General features: G+C 41.1%; 1 protein-coding gene across 6 annotated transcripts in view; it reads left to right on the top strand.

Annotated features, from left to right (window-relative positions):
• Positions 1–19,973, top strand: part of NUP93 (nucleoporin 93) — a 79,692-nt gene that overhangs the window by 21,808 nt on the left and 37,911 nt on the right. Inside the window, exon 1 of one of the 6 annotated variants that reach the window (XM_010396654.4) lies at positions 13,328–13,478. The exons of 3 other annotated variants lie outside the window; for them this stretch is intronic. The gene's annotated coding sequence lies outside the window, so the exon portion shown is untranslated. Of the gene's footprint in view, positions 1–13,327; positions 13,479–14,502; positions 14,583–16,207; positions 16,483–19,973 lie in introns of those variants that run through there. 2 more of the 6 variants (XM_010396653.4, XM_019284228.2) reach the window with 2 other exon arrangements.

The raw sequence follows: 19,973 nt of genomic DNA, 5'->3' as shown, positions 1-19,973 counted from the left end.
TAGAAGCATAGGGAAATGAAGGCTGAGATAGGAGCAGGTTCATGCAAATCAGTATTGAGTGTAACTGTGGAGATCTCAGGATGGGAATCTCCAGCAGAGCTGCAATTCGATGTATTGAATTGTTAGAGTGTGCAGCCAGGTGCACATATTGGCAGTGCACATCTGCTTGGCTTCTACCTCCAGTTGCAGCAACTTCCAGCTCATTGAATGCTGGGTGGTTTAAAAGTAGGAGCTGGGTTGGGCAGCACTGGTAGTGACTGACAGTAAGGAAATGTTGCCCTACAAGATCATAACTTATATTAATGACTGGCTAAAACAATTGGGAGGTTCAACTGCACATGGAATATCAAAAGCATTTGTCCCTGGCCTTTGACTTCTTGAGATCTATATTGGGATCTAAGCAAATGTGTGTCTTCCATAGTTTGTAAGTGTCTAATGACAAATTGCATCTTACATTGTTTTATAGCACACTTTGTGAAAAAAACTGAAATGGAGCTCAAGCAATTAGCTTTTGAAGACAGAGGTTATAAATGAGATGTAAAAATGGAGAGTGTTCTGGAGTTTCAGGTTTTGGTATTTTATTTGGGTTTTTCAGGGAAACTGAGGGCAGATTTAGAACAAGAGCTCATAAAGAGCCAAGGATATAGGATTTCAGCACTTGAGATTTATCTATTTGTACTTGCTGACTGAAAGCAGCACATTCAAATCAAACCAGCAAACGGCTGTCAGATGTGTTGTGGATGAACAGGGAATGGATTTTTTTTCAGAGGTTCCACAGGGCAGAAGGAAGAAGGGAATGTCAGTTATAAACTTTGGAAGCAAGTGGCTGAAATACGTTCCAAGAGTATTTTGGAGCAGGAGTGCCAGTTTAAATATTTATGCAGTGTTTTATTGTACTGATTCAAATATTGAATAGCACCTGACCCTTGAATTTTTGGATCCTTGCCTAACTGGCACCCCCTGATCCATATATTTGCTTAGAAAATGGCCTTCTGTGGCAGCTGCTTTTCATTGCAGGAAATTGGGAAAGCTGGATTTTGATCCAGTTTTTGTCATGATTTTTATGCTTGACTTTGAGTTCAAGAAATGTCTTCCTATGCATCAGTTTTGACAGCTGAGAATTAAAAGTTGCATTTGCCACTGGCTCTCACAAGACTGTGAGATTCTGTAGTGGAAGCTTATATGGATGTTTTCCTTTTTGCTATTTTCTCAGACCTCTTTATTGTTCACAGTCCTGATCAGTATTGGACAACATTTAACTGGCCTCTGACTTCCGTCTCTCAGATACCACCAGACCTTGTAAAAAAAATAAGGTTGTTTCTTTCCATCAGTAGTTTGCTAGTTTGGCAGTGCTGAGCAGCACAGTGCTTGGCTGCCCCTGTGGTACAGACTGTCAGCAGAGCTCCTTTCCCCACATGAAACAAGAAACTGAAGCTGTGCTACCAACACCCGTCCACTGGCAGCTCTGCTGAAACCACCCTTTTGTCATTAAGACAGCTGCAGTGGCTGTCACCAGTCTGATCTGGAGATCTTCAGCTTCTCTGAGCTGAAATTGTGCAAAGACTGCTATTAGTTGCTGCTCTGAGGTGGAATTGTGGCCACACAAAAACCCTTTAATCTGGCAGTTCAGAGTTGGAGGCTAAAACTTTGGTCCATACAGCTATTGCCTGCAACCCAATATAATCATTTTATGCAGCAGTATTTAGTAGTGTGGTGATTATCACTTGGGATGGATTATTTAGAATGTGCCTGATGTAGAGAGAATGAGCTGAAGTAGCAAAACCTAATGGTCAGAGGTCTGGCCTAGGCTATTGCTGGGCACATACCCTGCTCCTGAACTTGGATTGTGCACTGGCAAACTGCTCCATGATCTGTGAGGACTTGAGTATTCCTGCCTCTTCCCTGCCGGACTTGCAGTGTTGGCTGCTTTTGCAGAGCTCAACCTCAAGATGCAGATGTCCTGACTTCAAAATACCAGCAAAAAGTCTTTCCAAATTCCCAATCATGCTCTGTGCTTGTTTATAGCTGAAACCCCAGGGATGCAAGACGGTTTTAGCAAAGGGATCTGTGGAGGGATTTCTGAAAGAATGATGCTCTGTTTCCCTCTGTGTATTTGTGGACTCGGAGAAGAAAATGGAGAATTCAGTTGGCTTATTTACCCAAGCTATTAGGCTGGCTTAGCCATTCCGTGATGAAGTTCCATTTCAGTACTGAGCTTACTAGGCTGTGGAGATAAAAATGATCAGTTTGATTGGTTTTGTCCTCCTGTTTTTACATTCAGGTTTCACAGGGTTGGATCAATGTCTGCCACCATTTCTTCCTGTAAAGCATACCCTCCTGAACCTTTCTGCAGACATACACAGCTGCTCCAAGCATCCAAAAACTGGGGGGTTTTTCCGCTGTCAAGAAATACAATGGTGGCTCAGCATTATGGCCATGGCTCTGACTGGGAAGCCAGAGTTAACTAAATTTAAAGCATTTGTTCTGTTGCAGAGCAGTATGGCCTGATGGTCACGCTTTCCAGAGGGTGTCCAAAACTTGTGCTCTGCAGAGGTTGCCTTTGGCTTCATTTGATGAAACTGATAGGATGGATATGTTGAGGGATTGTGCAGGACTGATGTTGTGCAGGCAATTAAAATCTATGAATTGGATTAAAACCCAAACATTAGTATGCTTTGATGGATTTTTTTTTTGTTGTTTTCTTTTGACTGAGATGCTTTTTGGAGATAAAGTAGGAACCAGCTCCTAATTTGCAGTTGCTTGGGGCTTTGCTGTTTGAGGTTTCTTTATTTTGCTGCTCTTACCTATTGACCTGCTTGATTAATTTTGTGTCTGAACTTCTGTCCTTTTTTATTCCTGACTCTTCTGCCCTGTCAGAACACAGTTGAAAAACAAAAATCTGTACAGTTCAGAGGACCAATCAGGTCTAGACTTTAAGATAAATGCTTAATGGCTGTGAAATAGTATGTGCTTCATTTCTTGCTTCAAGACTTTTATTTTTTTATTAGGAGCTGAGCTTGACAAAGAAGGATGAGGCCAGCGGCAGTTATAAAGGGTGCATTGTATTTTTACTGCAATACTGAAGTATTGATTGTTGACTTATTGATAGGCTTAATGCACAACCATTTCCTTAGTTAGCGTTTGAACATCCATTAAAATGTGGCTTGGTGCCAGAATATTGAAATTCTACATTTATAATATAATTTGTCTATCCAAAAGTACTAATGTGGTTTGGATTTTAAAAAAAAGATAAATAGGCAAGTTTCGAGTTTCCTTGTTTTGTATTTGTTAACCTTCACATCCTGAATTGAACCTTTGAAGCAGGAGACACTGAAATACTAAATACTTCACTGTGGCTAGAAGTACTGGAAATTAAGGGAGACCAGAAAGGTTTCTGCTCTTCCAGAGGTGAGGGGAAACACTTGACAAAAGGTGAGGAGCCAAGAGTTTGCCCTGTGGCTACTGTCCTGAGTGTTATTTAATCTCTCTTGCTTAGACTTGTAGCCAGGACTTGATGCAGTCCCTTACCTGTCATTTCAGCTTCCCATTAAATAATAAAGTTTTGTAAGGTAGAGTTGTTGCCTGTTAAGAGTCCACCATTTTAAAAGAAATTATTATGATACTTTTGGAAGAAAAAAAAATAAAAAAAGTTTTTCTCTTACTGGGAAGTAGTGGAAATTGCTCCATCTCTGAGGAAATACCAGTGTGCATGGTAAAATTACCAAGATGAAGCTTGTGCTGGTATTTGTGTTAAAACTGACTTTTTTTCTGCCATGGAATATCTTGGGCTTAGTGTTTGTTTCCCCAGTGATGTGACCTCCATTCCCCTGTTTCAATAGTCTGCCAGATCTGATAGTTCTGTGCAGAGGTGGCCATCACCATTGTTCACCATCTTCCCAAAACGTACAAAGATGATGGAAAAAACTTTCAGAAAAAACTTTTTTTTACTTTTTTTTTCCCCCCTATGCAGTTCATATCTGTTCAATTACTGTGGCTGGTTTGTGAAATTTTATGATGATTTTTCAAAATGTTGAGTTTGGGTGACAGATGATGAAGCAGTTTGGAAATTAGTCTCTTCTCTTTCATACCAAGTGGGAAAGAGAGAACATTATAAGCTACTTCAGATTTTCAGCTCATCTTTGTGTGGAGTACAATACAATGTCTAAGCATTTGTACTCGCTTTCCATGGACTCTTACATGGCATGGTCCCAGCCTACCTGCCTTATTCAGAGTTTAGCTTTAAAAGGTAGAAAAGAAAGGACATTACCATATAGCAATTTAATTAACACTATGGCAACAACTATTTATAGACTTTAAATAATTGCAATGCCAATTGAAGTTGCTCCATTCCACCTTTTTAGATCCTAGCAATAGGAAGAGATGATAAACTCCCTCTCTACAGGAGGGTGAATTAATAGGTGCCCCAGACGGCCTGGAAGGGGCAGGATTTGATTGCATTCCTCGAATGCCGAATACCTGTGTCTCCCAAATTAGATAGCAAAGAAAATCTCTTGAAAGATTTGACTTGCAAGGAAGGCCCTTGCTGATAATAGAGGACCCTAGGGAAAACAGATTTTGGGTGGTATTAAACTTCAGCAGCTGGAGGATCTTGTTTGGAACAAATATTAATAAAAGTTTTCTTTAAAAAGGAAATCAAGTCTTCTATATCTTTGCTTCCACCAGGTCCTTACTTCCAATAAATACACACAGGATTTAATGTTATTTGCAGGATCCTAGTTCAGTAATAGTAGATGAATAATATGCTATCATAATTGAGTAGCAAGAAATATTTTTATATAAAAGTATGCATTGATGTGTGTAATAACTGTGCTACTGAACTGCAGGTCCACAAGGACGTGTTTGCATAATAGTAGGTGAAGAGTGGTTCGACATAAACCCCCCTGTAAATACATCTGCACCCTGTGTTACAGTGCCCAATAATAGTGAGAAGGATAATGCTTCACTGGATGTCTGTGTTTTACAGCATGGTGTGGTATTAGAGCTGTCATTCCCTGTGAAGATAGATGAGAGACACCCAAGTTGTGCTTGATGACCAAAGTTAAAGCAGCTGCATTACTGGATGTATCTCCTGAGTGGTAAACATTGTGTGTTTACTGCTTTTCATTACTGAAATGTATATTTTGGAATCCTGTCTGCCCTCTTTGGATGTCCTCTGGAAGGATGTTCTGCAGCAAGGCTTCTCACAATGTACATCTGAGTCTGCAGTGCTGCAAGATCTCTAGGGATAACTGGAGCCTCTTCTGATCTGTGTTGGGGGAAAGGATAAATGACATTTGGTGGTCTGTTTTTCATGAATATATAAGTTGTATGACATTAGTGAATCAGCAAAGTAATTTCACAGGGAAATTCTCTGACAAAATAATACCAGAAACCTGCAGTGTGATCTTAATGCTTGTTTATAGATGCTAAGTGGGTGTTGTTCAGTGCGGTATCTGATAATATGTACCCAGCAACAAACATGTGAGCACACTGTGGCAGAGTATCATAACCAGAAGGAACTTAGCCGTTTTAGGCAAATGGAGCAGTGCATCTGTCTCGCTTCTGCATTGACTGGGGACAGGCACTTGGTGTCTGGGTACCCACCTAAGCCCTGGCTGTTCCTCTGGGGCTGGACAGAAAGTAAATTCTGCATTGCTATCTGCATGGATCTTGAAGTATGGGCTCCTGTGTAGCCGGAGCTCAAGGAGGATTAACAAGACATTTTTGTTTACACCACTACTAATCAGTCTTCAGATGCTTTAGTCTTGGCCACTACTAATCTAGTTCATGTTTGAACTAGTGACCTCTATTTGAAAGTCACTTTGTCCTTTTAATAGTTTTCTGAGTCAGCCTCTGTCCCTTCCTGAGAGTCTCTTTATCTACACACTTGAAAAGGTTGTTCTTTTTTTGTGAAAGACTAATCCCCATTTTGTATGGCTATGCACACTGCATTAAATGAAAGCTCTGTGTATTTCCCTCACTCGCCTGGAATGAGGCCTTGCTTTTCTTCTAATCTAACAGCTGGTAACTCAGTTTCAGTGGGCTTCTGTTACCTTCAATTTTGAAGGTTTGGCTGGACAAATGAGAAGAAGGTGGTGGTGAAAGTCTCATCCCCTGCAGCCCATTGTTTCCCAATCTCTACCAAGTTTATGTTCTTGAGTTTGACCTTTCTCTAGGCATTTGCTTTTACTAGAAGCATCTGCCTAACCCCAGCTAGCTGACCTTAAGACATGTGGCATGGCTAATCCTTCATCATCTTGATTGAGTCTAAAATTTGATCCCTCCCAGTTCTTTTCCTTCTAGCTCTTCCCATTCTCCAGCTCAGTGTTCTCACAATGTCTTTGCAAAGAATTGCTGGGTGATAACTCAGAAGAAATGGTGACATAAGTACTTTTCAATATCAGAAGGATAGAGATATATAGATGGATAATCATTTGGAAAGGTGAAAGGCACGTGAGCATAAAAGAAATAATTACTGACTTCAGTCTTCTAGTTTTGATATCCCGGTGAAACCTCTGTATCTTTAAGCTGTGTGTTTTGTGAGGGATTTAAGGGCAGGATAAGCTGCTCATACCTTTGTTGTCCTTTTTAGTCAAATTCAACAGATGGATGCTTTTATTTCCTCTGCTGGAAGTTGTATCCTCAGTATTATCTAATGTAAGATGACAAGGCAAGGAGATTCAGGCAGAGAAATGAAGTGATAAAACTCCAAATTACTTAATTTTGTCCACAAAGGACAGATTTTTGTTTGTCTTTTAATCATGGCAGTCCTGGATGGAAATGCTGCTGGGAGGAGACCTGGTGCTTTTAATATGTGTAGCTGCTTAATCATTCTACTGATGACTGTGATATAAAACCATTAACCAAGCAGACATGGCTATGCTCTGTGTGAGCCAGGGCTGGAGGAATCTCCCTTCCCAGTTGCTGGGTGTTCCATGATCTACTTGAACACCATGTTTCCACTCCTCCAGGAAACGGAGAAGAGAACAAACAACATTGACAGATGTTAGTCATGTCACTTAATGCAGGACTGGAAGGCACTTGGATATTAATGTAATGAGCACAGTATAAAGACCTGAATAGAGTAGACCTGACTTCTAATTAAGCCCGCTGAGATGCCAATACTGATTTCAGTTGTGCTTTCACTATGAGAAATACAAGGATGGTTTGACAAAGCAGCCATGCACTGCTGTTGTTCACTTTAACCAGTGTGCTTGTGGGTGTTCATTTCTCATGCTGGCCAGCAGTTCTAGTGCCACTTTCTTCAGAGCTGGCAGCTGTAATTAAAGGAAAAGCACAAATTTAGCTTCTAATCTAAGGAAAACCTAAAATGCTGTCTTCATCCTGGATTTTCACTGCTAATTTCAGAATGGCATGGCATCCCATCCCAAGAAAACATCCTTGTGCATTTTGGGATTCAGCAGATCTTTTTAGGTCCATCACTAGTGTTTGTTGCCTCTTAGCATCTTGTGGTTTCATATGGGGAGCTGTCTGGATTCCTCTGGCAGAGAATTGAGCAAGTTGTTCTTCCTGAATGTTGGGACGCTGCTAGAGGCCCATATCTTACGTCCAACTTGCAGGTGGGCCCATGCCTTTCAGAGGGAGGCTGGGGACACCCTTTTCAGCAGCACTCATTGTCATAACGGATGAACGCATCTATCTTCATCTGTCCACTGCCGGTGAGCAAGCTGAGAGCGACAGCTTCTTCTATGTGCCCAGTTAGGCCTTGGGCTGGAAAGAGCTTGCGCTACGTGATGTAACATGGCCAAGGATGGTTCTGAATCTGCAGGCAAGTTTCTGTGACTGCGTGGATTGAATTGCTGTGGTAATTAAAAATATGGACTTGGTTCTGCATATGTGACTCTTTGTTAGTGTTGCAAGTCCATGTATAATTGCTGTAATGCAGGTGGCAAGGCAGAGCTTTCTTCTTTCAGACAACTCACAGCTGATAGTATAACCCTGAAGAAACAAAGGTAGAAGCACAGAATTGTTTCTGCTTTTATACATGTGGATGTGTGTGCATTTCTGTGTAGTGCCTTTTGGGCTTCATATGATGGAGAATTTGGAGACATTTTGTGAGAAGCAGGAGCATTGATAATTGCGTTCAGGTTAATCATCATAGAAGGCTCATATGTGCTCCTAGCTGACACTTCGCGGCTTCCACCAGTTAATAATTCATTGCTGGACTGTGTCAAAGCATGCTCTTCAGTCAGGTTCCTCCATGGATTGCCAGCATCAGTAGGAATCAGAAGAGATGAAAGACGGGCTTAGTGTTTGATAGCCCCTAACTTGGTGTAGGCCTCTAGGCAGTGTTGGGTTAACTTCCTCATCCTGTGCTTCCCTGTGTTTGGGAATATGAGGGACATGGGAATTCAGCTTCCTGTGAAGCTGTGCTAGAATTTCAGTAGCCAGACAGAAGAATGCTGAAATAAGGTGTGAATATCAGTGGCCATATGGTTCTGGTTTAATAGGCTGTGGGTCGAGAGGATTTGCTTGCCATGATGCTGAGGTGACAGTTTTATGAAAGAGCTATTTCACTACAAGGTTGAGTTGCTTTCCAGTGCCAAACCTCCCAGGGAGAGTGTGCTTTTACCACCGAGAGTTGAATTTGGTCATGTCGGTGCTTACAGTCATCTGCAAGAGGGATTGACATGCAGGGTTTGTACATAAAAAAGGGGTTAGCAATCTGAATTAAAAATTAACACATTCTCCTCATAATTACAGACTTACAGCAGGCTAATGCTGTACAAAAGAGGGCTTTCCAGACAGAGTTTAATGGCCCCAAAGCAGAGCCATCACTTCTCTCCCCCCTCCTTTTAAATTAGCATTGGCATGTTTGAAACACTCCTCAAATTTTGCTGCTAAATTACTGTTTGGCTTTCAGTTGTGGTTTTTGGTGGTTTGGGTTTTTTTAAAGGTGATTATTCTTTTCAATGCTAAAGATGGAAAGTGGTTTGCATATTCATGGCACATTATAATTTTGAAAATAATCTCCTAGTGGATATTTAACAATGGCTTTGGGTAAATGGACACTTGTTGCGCTTTGTTTAAACGATTACATCTCAATTATCACTTGATGGTGAGAGCATGGGTAATACCCTCGGTTCTTTGTCAAACAGGCTCTAATTAAAACTGGTTCCTGCACTTGCCTCTTGGATAAATATGGACGTGAGGTAGTTCAGTGACACTCTGTCAAATTGTCGAATTGAGTGCAAGTTCCCCATTCATCCTGACAAATGATACCACTAATTGGGGTGTGGATGGCAGTAACAGGACTGCCAGTGTTGGTGCTAATCCCCTCTGCTTGTCTGGGCTCCCCCCACCTCTCCCCTGCTTGGGACTGGCGCTCTTCTAATTTTACAGGATTTGTGTTTCGCTTCCCCCTGTATCTGCCTGCTCACATAAAGCACTGGTCCTCAGTCGGTTCTCTCAGGGGTGTTTCCCACCCTCTGCTTTTACATCCTGCCTCTTGTTTGGTACAAATTTAGTTCCAAAGCTGTGTTGTAACTCAGGTCTCCTTTGAGCTCTGTAACAAGCCAGCAATTCCCAGTGTGAGTGCATTGGTGGTTTTTCCCCTGCAGGAGGATGGCTCTCTGTGATGATGATACTGGATGTTACTAGAGCTGGTCACTTCTCAGTTCTCGTTTTTGTTTTGACTCTGAATGTCTCATTTGTCTTAGTCCATGAAAATTAGCCCATCACAACAAAGCCTGAATTCCCTGCTAGACAGGCCAGTAGTGTCATAATACACTCAACTGACTTTTTGCTCTGCTCTGCTTGTGTGTGAGTATAACTGTATTGATGTTAAAATGTTAGCCTTGGTTTTCTTCCTCTTCACCACAACCTGCTTGGATTTGACTCCTGAACTCTCTTGCAGTTCTTTCTGCATCCCTCTGGAGGGGTAGGATGAGTGCGCAGAGCTGAAGGGAGAGGAAGAGACCTCGCCTGTCATTAATGCTGGATAATCACTCTGTTGGCCTTGCAGAGAGGACCAACTAATGCTTTAAGGCTTTCTCTGGAGCCAGTATGACAGTGCAGTATTTGCTGCTGCTGCTGCTACAGTGCTGGATTAAGAAGAGAAGAAATTTGGGAAGGAGCTACCTATCACTGTTACAACTCACTGCCAGCAGTGTCTCTCAATTTTGCTGGCTAATGCTCACTGGCAATGGCAGACATTGAAACTGTAGAACTTCAAAAAGGAGCTAATAAAGGAGCAGATCCAGGGATGCCATTCCAATTCTCCCCCTTATTCCTGTCCAGTGCAAAACTGAAAGAAAAGGAGACGATGATTGCAGACTACCATGTTTTATGGTTTATTAGTGGTTTTTTTGCAAGGTAAGGGTGATTGCACCTTTTGATTTTTGTAGTCATGATGAAGGAATCTCCTTTACTCCAGAGATGAAGCTTTACCTGACAAGGCAGGAGGACACCCAGAGATGGAGTGAGGCAATGATCCTGACCCAGAGGAGGATATTTTTACTCCAACGGCTTCTGCATTCTCTTTGCATTGTCATTCTCTTAGTGATATGATGCTTTCTACTCAGAAGGAGGACTTTTACAGTTTTCCTTAGCTGCGGCCCAGCAGCCCTGAGCAGTAGTTTTCCCTCTTCTCCTCCCACAGTCACATCAGAGTGCAGAAGTGATTGATGCGTAAGCTGACTGAACGCTCCACTAAATTGATTGCCAGTGAAACAGATAGCAGTTCCGACATCTTAGCTGGGTTAGCACTCACAGTTGTTTACACCAACAGCCATTTGGGGTAGGTAGTTTCTGTTCATATCCCTCAAAGCTGTTGCTTTAAGAAATCCATAGGTAAGGGGAGACAGTGCTGTACTGAGGTACACCAGGAAGGCTTTCCGTGGCAATGTAGTGTGTGAAACAATGTACAGATATATAATTGTGCGGATTGTAATGCACAGATCTGCAGTTGCAAGTAGCTTCTGCAGTAGCTTTACATGGCCAGAAAAATAACAGAGAATGTCTGTTGATAAAAGCAGCACATTAAAGTTGTGGCTAGCAGCTCCAGATGGATGATTGTGCTCCTGAAGCCCCTGGGAGGCTGCAGTCTGTCCTAAAGAGTCAACTGTCTCTCCAGGTACATTTAGCTGTTTAAAGGTTTGGCTAGAAAGCAAAAGCTCTGTGTATCCCCTGTGCTTCTGTCTCTGCACCACTAGTGGGTTATGCAAACTAGGTGTAAGTAGGGGGAGAAGCCATCCAAAACCAGAGCAGTGTGTGTGAGGTGAGTGGCAAGTTACTGAGGCAAGCATAGCAGCAGGGATAGTGCCAGACATGGATGCTCAGAAATGCAGGAGGAATGCCAGAGTTAAATTATCCTGCAAATGTATTAACCTTCCTCTCCCAAAAGCGACTTTGCCTGCACTGTGGGGTGTAGCTGGTTGTGGTCAATAATTTTCCCTGCAACGCAACTGACTGCAGTTTTCCACTAAGAATGTTGGACTTGGACCTGTCTTCTCCACTCGTGAGATGCCTGGTAGGAGGATTCAGATATTCGGTGTTCATTTGGTCACAAGCAGGGAGGGATTGCTCCTTGCAGTCATTTGAGGAAAATCACCTTTAGGATAAAGTTTGCTAGTTTCAAAGCCAAAAACACACTGTAAGAGATCACTCTGCCACCTGTGAAACTCTGAATTGTGCAAGGTGCAGTGATGCCTTTGAGGTAGGTGAGCCTGAGCCACAGAGCACCTTCTGCAGACGTAACCCTGTTAACGTGAATTGCTCCCACACCAGAGAGTACAATGTTATTCAGAGACTGCTGTTTTTTCCATATAAAATTTCATGTCCAACATACACATTGCAGTGTTGTTTTAATTTAAACAGAGGTGGAAATAATGAATTGGTGGTGTTGGTGATGATCCTGCAGATACATCAGTGTTCATTGCACAGTAAAACACTCTCCTGGTAGCTTTTTGTTGTAAACGTAGACATCCCAAGTCTGGATTTTTTTGCTTCTGTGTGTTTGCATATCCAAGATGTGCATTTGTGAGCAGAATTACTGAACTGTGAAATGAAGTAATGTGGCAGCAGGGCTGTTGTTCTGGAATTTAAAAAGAATGAACTTTGAATTTGGGAGTGTCAAAGTGAATTTGGGAGCTGGGTTGGCACTGTGGGTTAAATGTGCACTTGGGACCTGTGACAGTAACTTCCCAATAGTGTTACACACGCATTCTGTGAAACGCTTCTTCATGGTTGTACATTTGGCATATTAGCAAATGCATTCTTTATTCCTTTGGTGCTTCTAATTTTTTTTCTTTAAGATGGGGGTGGTCTGTTTCTCGATTTTTCTGTGGCTTTCTGCACTGTAATGATGGCACCATCACCTGACTGCTGGAATACACTGGCCTGACTTTAATCATCGGGTGACTGGCTCTTAGCATGGTTTCATCCCTGCCGTTTTACATCTCCTCTTGTAATTGCATGATTGCTTGCAGCATTGTTTTTCTATTGGTGACAGTGAAAGGCGAGTATTTATGTAACTTTATACTTTGCTGTTTGATGTTTAAAGTGTAGGTGAAGAAGTGGTACTTTGCAAATAAAATTCTCTTTATTTGATTGTAAGCAGCATATTTTCACCCCTCACGTGCAGTCATTTGTAAGACAAGGTTATATATACACACTCTTATGTATCATATGGAGGAAGAAGTAGGTTGAGCCTGTATGAATAACAAGGCTGCATTTCTGTAGTGCTGACAGTTTCATTGATGTATATATGCTTACAATTAAATAACCTGTGTAAAGCTACAAAAAAGAGCGATGTTTAATGTAAATAGTAGCTCCGTCTTTTAACTGCTAAATAACCAAACACAGCAAAACAATAGAGAATCAAAGCTCCCCTTTAAAAAGCATCGACACCAATTAATATGCAGTAAAATTATCTGGCTGTACAAGTTGTACCAACAGCTCTGCAGGTCTAAAATGGCAGAAGCTTTTTGTTGCTGTATAAAAATCAAACTACCATTTATTTCAGCCTCATGGTATGTGCAAATTCATGCAGCTCAGTTAAGGGAATAGCTTCACAACTGGTGTTACAATCTGTGACTGGAGTGCTGCATCACAATGCAGCAAATGCATTTTCCACATTAACCAAACATGACAGCTGAAACGATTATTAACCATGCAATATGTCGGAAGTCATCAAAAATTCACATCAGAGTAATTGCAGTGGCTCGGGGAAAAAAAATAGTAGCATCTCTCTCCTCTTGCCTGCCTGCTGCCTCACCCCCTCCTAATTCCTACATGGTACGGTCCGTTAACAATAAAATATCCTTCTGTAACCTATAAACTGTTACTCCCATCAGTTACTGGTTTCAGACTGATGCTTTCCCTAGAATTTGAATAAAGCACCACTGGAAAAAAATATATAGATGCTTTACAGGCAGTGGTGTTCAGCCGTGCAAAGCAGCTGCTTTCTTATTGTCTTGCTGGACTCTTGACTGTCTCAGCCATTTCAGGACTTGCAGGTTTGATTTATATATATTTTTTTAAAGACGAGAAAACTTGAACATTAATAGAGGTAGATATAGCTGTGTAAGCCTAAATACCAGGCAACTGAAGTGTGGCAGTTACAGCCAGCATTAACAGGTTTGTAACTCCTCAGTACTGAGATCTACAGGTAGGAATGTCTATCTTTTAAAATGTATAAAATGAGGGCAAAAAGCTTGCTTTGATAAGAGAGTTTTCCTTCAGATATCTTGTATGGCGTTTTTTCTTTGTACTGTTGCTGCGGGTTGTTTTAATTTGTAGGTGAGTAATTAAAGAGAACAGGTGGGTAGTTTTAGAGAAAAGCTCCTTTGCTCACAGAAAAGAAACGGGAAGGTCTGTGCCTTTACCTTCCAACATTCTTCGCTAGAACAGCTGTTGGGTGGGGCAGTCCAGCGTCTGCTTTGGGTTTCATTTGTGTTGCCTTTTTAAAGACCCTCTTGGCATTGCTGACTTTGCTTTTCATTTAAGCAGAATACAGTAGCATAACTTTCAGAATGCCTTTATTCCTGTTTTCTCTTCCCTAGACTATGAAAAGTCTGTGGAAGTATTTTAAACAAAAAATAAAGATGCTACTTGATTATGATTTTTTTTTCCTCTCCTGGTTTTCATTGTGATGCAAAGATATTGGTCCACTCTGTTTCCCCTGTTCTTATAGATGCACTTATGATTTATTTAGAAGACATGTTAAACTTTCTTTAATTTTCTTTTGAAGTAAGGATTTCAAATGTGGGACAAAAATAAGAGAAAAAATATTTCTCTTTCAAAGCAAATGAAGCTACTTGGAGATTTGCTTTTTTTGTTAATTTCTTAAATGAAGTGGTAAAGCATATTTGCTTAGTCAACTGGAGTTCGCAGCCTAGATCCCACCTCTCTTTCAACTGAATAGGATACATTATGAAAAGGGTTAATCCAGTAAAGTCATAGTAAAGGGAAGCAGTCAGGGAATTAACATTTATATAAATGTGGTGGCCGTGACTAGCTGGGTGGGTGGCAGCTGATTTAATACTCTCAGATCTGGGGACTTAGAGGCTGCATGAAACTGGGAGCTCTGCCTGGCTTTGGTATGGGGACAAAAGTACAGGGTGAGTTGCTTTTTCTCATTTTCTTTCAGTTCTGTTTTTGTATATGAAAGAAAGCAGTTTAATAAAACATACTGTGCTGGGATGGCACCTGGACTCTTGCAGTAGAGAGTGACTTGGGGCTCCCTCCCCAAATATTAAGGTGCCTGTGTGCCATGTTCTGCGCTCTTCCTTTTGTCAACTGAGAAATGCTCAGAGGGAAGACATGGAACAGTGGCATAGCATGACCAAAAAGTTGCCTGTCTCCAACCAGATTACCTGAGCAAAGGGGAGGTCTTGCCACAAAAGCAGCTCAGCAAAAGATCAAGTAAAGGACAATGAAATGTATGGTTTGCCTGTGTAAAAATATGGAGGAAACCATCCCATCCCCACTGACCCCATAGGGGAGACGGCTCAGTTATCGTTGCAGTTGGTACAGTGTGGCAAATTATTTTCCTTTGTTTGAAGTGGGTGGGAGACAGAGTTCAACTAAGCTCCATAAATTAATGTATGAAAAAATGACTGAGCCACTGTAATGAATAATTAGCTGTAGGTCTCTTATAGCAGGGTTTTCTGTGATATCTGTTGGCAGCATCTGGACTTGACATTTAATTTACATTAAAGTCCGAAAGCTTGTGTGCCTTGTTAATGCAAAGCGCAAATAAAGGCATGCACTGCTAGACAGTTCCTTAGCCAGGGTGGAGTACAGCCGGAGGAGAAAAATGGAAACCTATTGTCTCTGGTGTATCCTCAGCACATTGGCCTCATGCCCCAAGTCTGGAAAGTTTAAACCTTAGGTTTATTACACAGTAGGAGAAATAAGCTGAAAAAGGATAAAGTGTTTATTGTAACGTATTTATTGCAGCAGAGAATGCTGATGTATGCTTTTCTCTCTGAGCCCTATAATGTCTAACATTTTAAAATATAAATTGTATAATTATAACAGGCATATTCCAGACTTGTGTTTCTTAGTTTAATGATCTGCAATTAATAATTCATATGTAATTTGAATAATTAACTTTGGGAAATGTATCAGTAATGTAGTAAAGAAAAACCATTTCTAAAGACCATAGCATGTTTAAATTGAGGATTTGAAGATATCATGACATGTATGAACTCCAAATTGCTTTATTTCACTGTCAGTAAAATATTTATATTTATTCCAGGGGATAAGGTGTCATGTTGAAAATAGCTATTATGTGAACAAAGTAGCTATGATTTATTTACAAATATTGCGGAAGAATGGGGTAGCTAACTTGGGCTTATTTTTTTAACTCAGGAGGATGATTTTGCCAAATCATCTCATGTTATTTAAGAGTGCTGAACTTCAAATTTGCACATTTTCTTGACGTTCCAGTGTGTATTAAAAAAAAAAAAAGAGCTTACATTCTTCACACTACAGTGAATGTAATCTTGTCTCTTTCTTTGTCGTGTTAGCCACTATCAGCGAAATAAAGTAAATTTAACTTGGGAAAGGTTTTCTTTCCCTGTGTGGGTTTTTCTGAGACTTCAAATTGCAGTAGAAATGCTAGAGGAACCCCCTTTGTGGAGGTACAGCACTGGGGAAAGCCACCTATGCTGGTTTAGGATTTGCATCCTGGTGTAACTTGGTTGTCGCATTTTCAGTGCTGACAGGATTTTGATGTCTGAACCAGGCGTTGTCCCTTCGAGGCAATGAGCGTTTGCTGCCTGCATCGCTTTCTGTCTGAAATGCAGATGGAGGCTGGAAGATGCTGCTTGGCTATTCTTTTCATGAAGCAGAAAGATAACTCGTGCTCCTAAGGAACGTTCAGGAAGACAGTACGGAGGCTTTCAGCTGTGGGATGGGGGCACAGCAGCCGAAATCTCTCCTCTTGAGTCAGCCGGAGAACAGGGAGAGTGTCAGACTCAGTGCTGCCAGGCTCACTACTTGAATCCAGAGGAGGTAAAGAGAACCCGGTCTTTTCATTACTGTTATTTTACCTACAGTTTCAGACTAACTTGAAGGCATTTAACCGTTCCTACACATTTGAAATTGTGAAAGAAGAGATGTGGAAATATCAATCATGTTTTGGTTTTCAAAAAATCCTGAGACCGTCCCTGTTTCTCACAAACAGCAAGGTTGCATGTTCCCAGTCAGACAAGCAGAAGGATAAAGCACTTAAAAAGGGGTGGGGGAGACTGAAGGACTTCACTAAAATTTTTAGAAGTGAATTAGAGGAGGCTGGGTGTTAATGAGTAGCAGGTTTTGTTTAATAATTTGCCCCTCTTTCTGGTGATCCATCAGAAATGTCATTTTGGGATAGCTAATACTTCATTGATTGATTGGGCTGGCAGTTTGGCTTTTGAATGTGATCCTGAGAAATGAATTTTCTGCTGCCAGGTTAAGTGGGTTTTTGTGGTTGCCTATATGTTAATGCTAATGTACAATTAGTCCAGCAGCAGACACTGCAAGCTTGTCTCTGTGCCTCCTTTATGCCTTTTGCGTCTCTTTTCAAACTGCTCCCTTACTAACCAGTGTTTTCTGTGGGGTTCAGAGAGATATCTCCTGTAACAGGGCTGGACGCTCCTCTTTCCTCAGTTGTATCAATTTTTCATGTGGTGCCCACAGATTTCCAGTGGCTGGTTTCTCAGCTTGCACCATCTCGGGAGACTCCTTGCCAGCTCTCGGGTACAGGGAATTGAGGTGTGGTCTGCAATGGCAACTGTGCTTCGTCCCTGCCCCTGCCATGCAGGGACGTGACACAGGTAGAAATTCAACATACAGGTTTCATTTGTCACTGTGTTATTTGAGCGTGGTTTCCTCTTAGAGCAGGGAGAATGCACAGCTACTTCTCAAGGAAATGTGGAGTAACCACGATGCTAAAATGGCAGCGAAAGAAATAAGAAAATGGCGTCATCAGTGAGATTGGTTTCGATGGCTTGATTTGAGGGCGTCCTGCCTGATGAGAGGATGTTTCCAGCAAGAGGTATTACATTACAGCCTTAGCTATGACTGTACAATGAAGGTATTAAATCATTTAAATCTGTAGGTTTTTTCACAGTATTCCCTTAAAAAGCATGATACCGGAGAGGCGGGTATAGCAGCTTATTCTAGTGGATGATTGGAAATTATTTTTGTTTGCATGCTATAAATATTTTTACTATGGGGTTGCATTGTAGATCTCAAGCCCACTGGAATTCTCATAATTTTTTATAATAAATTCCAAAAAAGAGGCAAAGCTTTGAGTTTTGTTTTGATTGTGGATCTCTTGATGCGTTTGTGATTTTTGTAGGGTTGTATTTTTTAATCACAGTGCCAATGCAAGGACTCGTATAATGCAGGAGAGAGGCTCCAGCTACTCATCATAGTGCTGAGCAAAGCCCTACACTAAGGTCATCCTTCTGCATTTAAAAATGCTGAGAAAAACACGTAGCCATGTATTGGGAAACTTGATGAATGAGCTCAAGTTTCAGCCTGTGTGGTCTGTTCGCTCTGTGCTGATGCTGTTGCTGAAGGTGGAATGCTGGTGCCACAGGAGATGGGCTTCCCGTGGGTCCTGCTGCTGGTCCTGCTGGCCTGGTTGTGTGGAGAGCTTCCCTCACTCAAGAAGTTGTATTCCAAGTGAGATAGCATTGTGTTTAATTGCGTTTGTGACATTTTGGTTTCTTTGTCTTGATTAAGACAAACAGAAACACCATCTGAGCATGTTTTCAGGTGTAATGTACCAGTGTTAGCCAGCTGAATAAGCTCCTTCTTGAGTAACGTCTCTACTGCCAGAGTTGGCTGGCAAGAGTCTCTTTACCTTCTTTCTAGTTTTCCATTTTTATGTTTTTTCATTTAGTAGAACACAGAGATGTTTATATTCCTGAGACAAATCTATATATTAAATTCTGTTATATTCAGGAATATAAAGATGGTAATAGCCTCCTCATTCTAGATACATTTTTTTCATTATTACTCCTCCTATTCTTTGCACAACATCTCAGCAGGTAAGGGCTATTCTAGACTTTGTTATTGCACAGATCTCCTTGGTGCTTTGTACCTTGATAGGACCTGGGATTCTTGTTGAACCACTCCCAGTTATATCATAGGGAGAAGGAAAAATATGAGTATATGCCTGGGGAGAAAGACAGGATCACTCGAGAAAGTAGCACTGTTGTTTATACTTCTTTTGTGTTACGTTAACAATTGCTGTCAAAAATTATCTGTGCAGTGGAGGCTGGTAATTGTACGTGAAAGAGAACCTCATTCTAATCAACTTTGCTGCAAAATTCTGGATTAAAAAATGTATTATCTTAGTTCTATGCCATTAAAATCTTTGTGACTTTGAAAAACACCTACTAAACCGCCTTTTAACAGCATTCCCATGCACTGTGCAGCCCAACATTACACAGCAACGGATTTTTGGAGTCTGAGAATGAGAAACTAACTTATGTAATTGAAGTTATTTTGGTTTCACTCTGATGGAGGGAAAGACAGAAGAAATAGTATGGATAATTACTAATATTTTAATGATTAGGTACACTGTGTAAGTAGTATATAAATTGTGTTGCGATGGTTGATATATTGTGTGGTTATTTTTAAAGTGTCCTACTTAACTCATTTTAATTGCACTTGGATTTGTTAAATCTTGTCAATGTCTTTGACATATTTTGTAAAATCTGAAATACACAGGAACACTGCAATGAATTTTCATGTACTTTTAGGAGTTAAGCCACTTAAAAGTACAGTTTTAAATGAAACACTGAAATCTCATAGTGCATGAACTCAGTGAGCATCCTGTGTTGAATTAGAAGAAACTAAAATTGAGCAGAGTCATGTTTCTTGCCAGCAGTGATGATCTCCATTTATACATGGAACAAGCAGTGCCACATAGCAGAGAGTTCGATTTTGGCGCTGCTGAGTGCCTGGCAGAATATTCCTGCAGGAAATCTGAGCAGTGGTATTTTTCTAGACATTTCCAGTTTGATAAAGCTGTGCTCCTTATATGTTTCATGGTAAATTTTGCTTCTATTCACTACAGATATCTTGTGCTCTCCTTGCTGGCCACATGCTGCAGATGTGTTTCAGAGGGCTGCAGTTGGGTGTGGGATGTGGTGGTGCCTCTCAGTGCTGGGCATGGTTTGATATTAACTGATGGTCTGATATAAGCCTTTCGTGCTTAGTGGATGGTGTCCTGGCTGAAGTGAGCACTAGGAGGTGTTTGTATTTCTTTGCTTCAAGCCTGTATGTCTGAGGAACACATTTTCAGTCTTCACTTGCCAGATTCAAACAGGCCCAGCAAGAGTCAAAGAGCATGCACCATCTGCCCCTGCTTATGTTAGAGCTGATCTGTGATTTCCCAATGAATGCTTCTTTCGGCAGTTTGAGTTTCTCCTGTCACGGCTAGGAAGAATAATGATATTTATCCAACACAGCAAAATCCAATGTTCCTGGATACCGTCTTAAGATTA

Source organism: Corvus cornix, chromosome 11 (assembly GCF_000738735.6).
Source record: "Corvus cornix cornix isolate S_Up_H32 chromosome 11, ASM73873v5, whole genome shotgun sequence".
In the NCBI taxonomy this organism is placed as follows: domain Eukaryota; kingdom Metazoa; phylum Chordata; class Aves; order Passeriformes; family Corvidae; genus Corvus; species Corvus cornix.
This window is presented reverse-complemented; position numbering and strand designations above follow the sequence as displayed.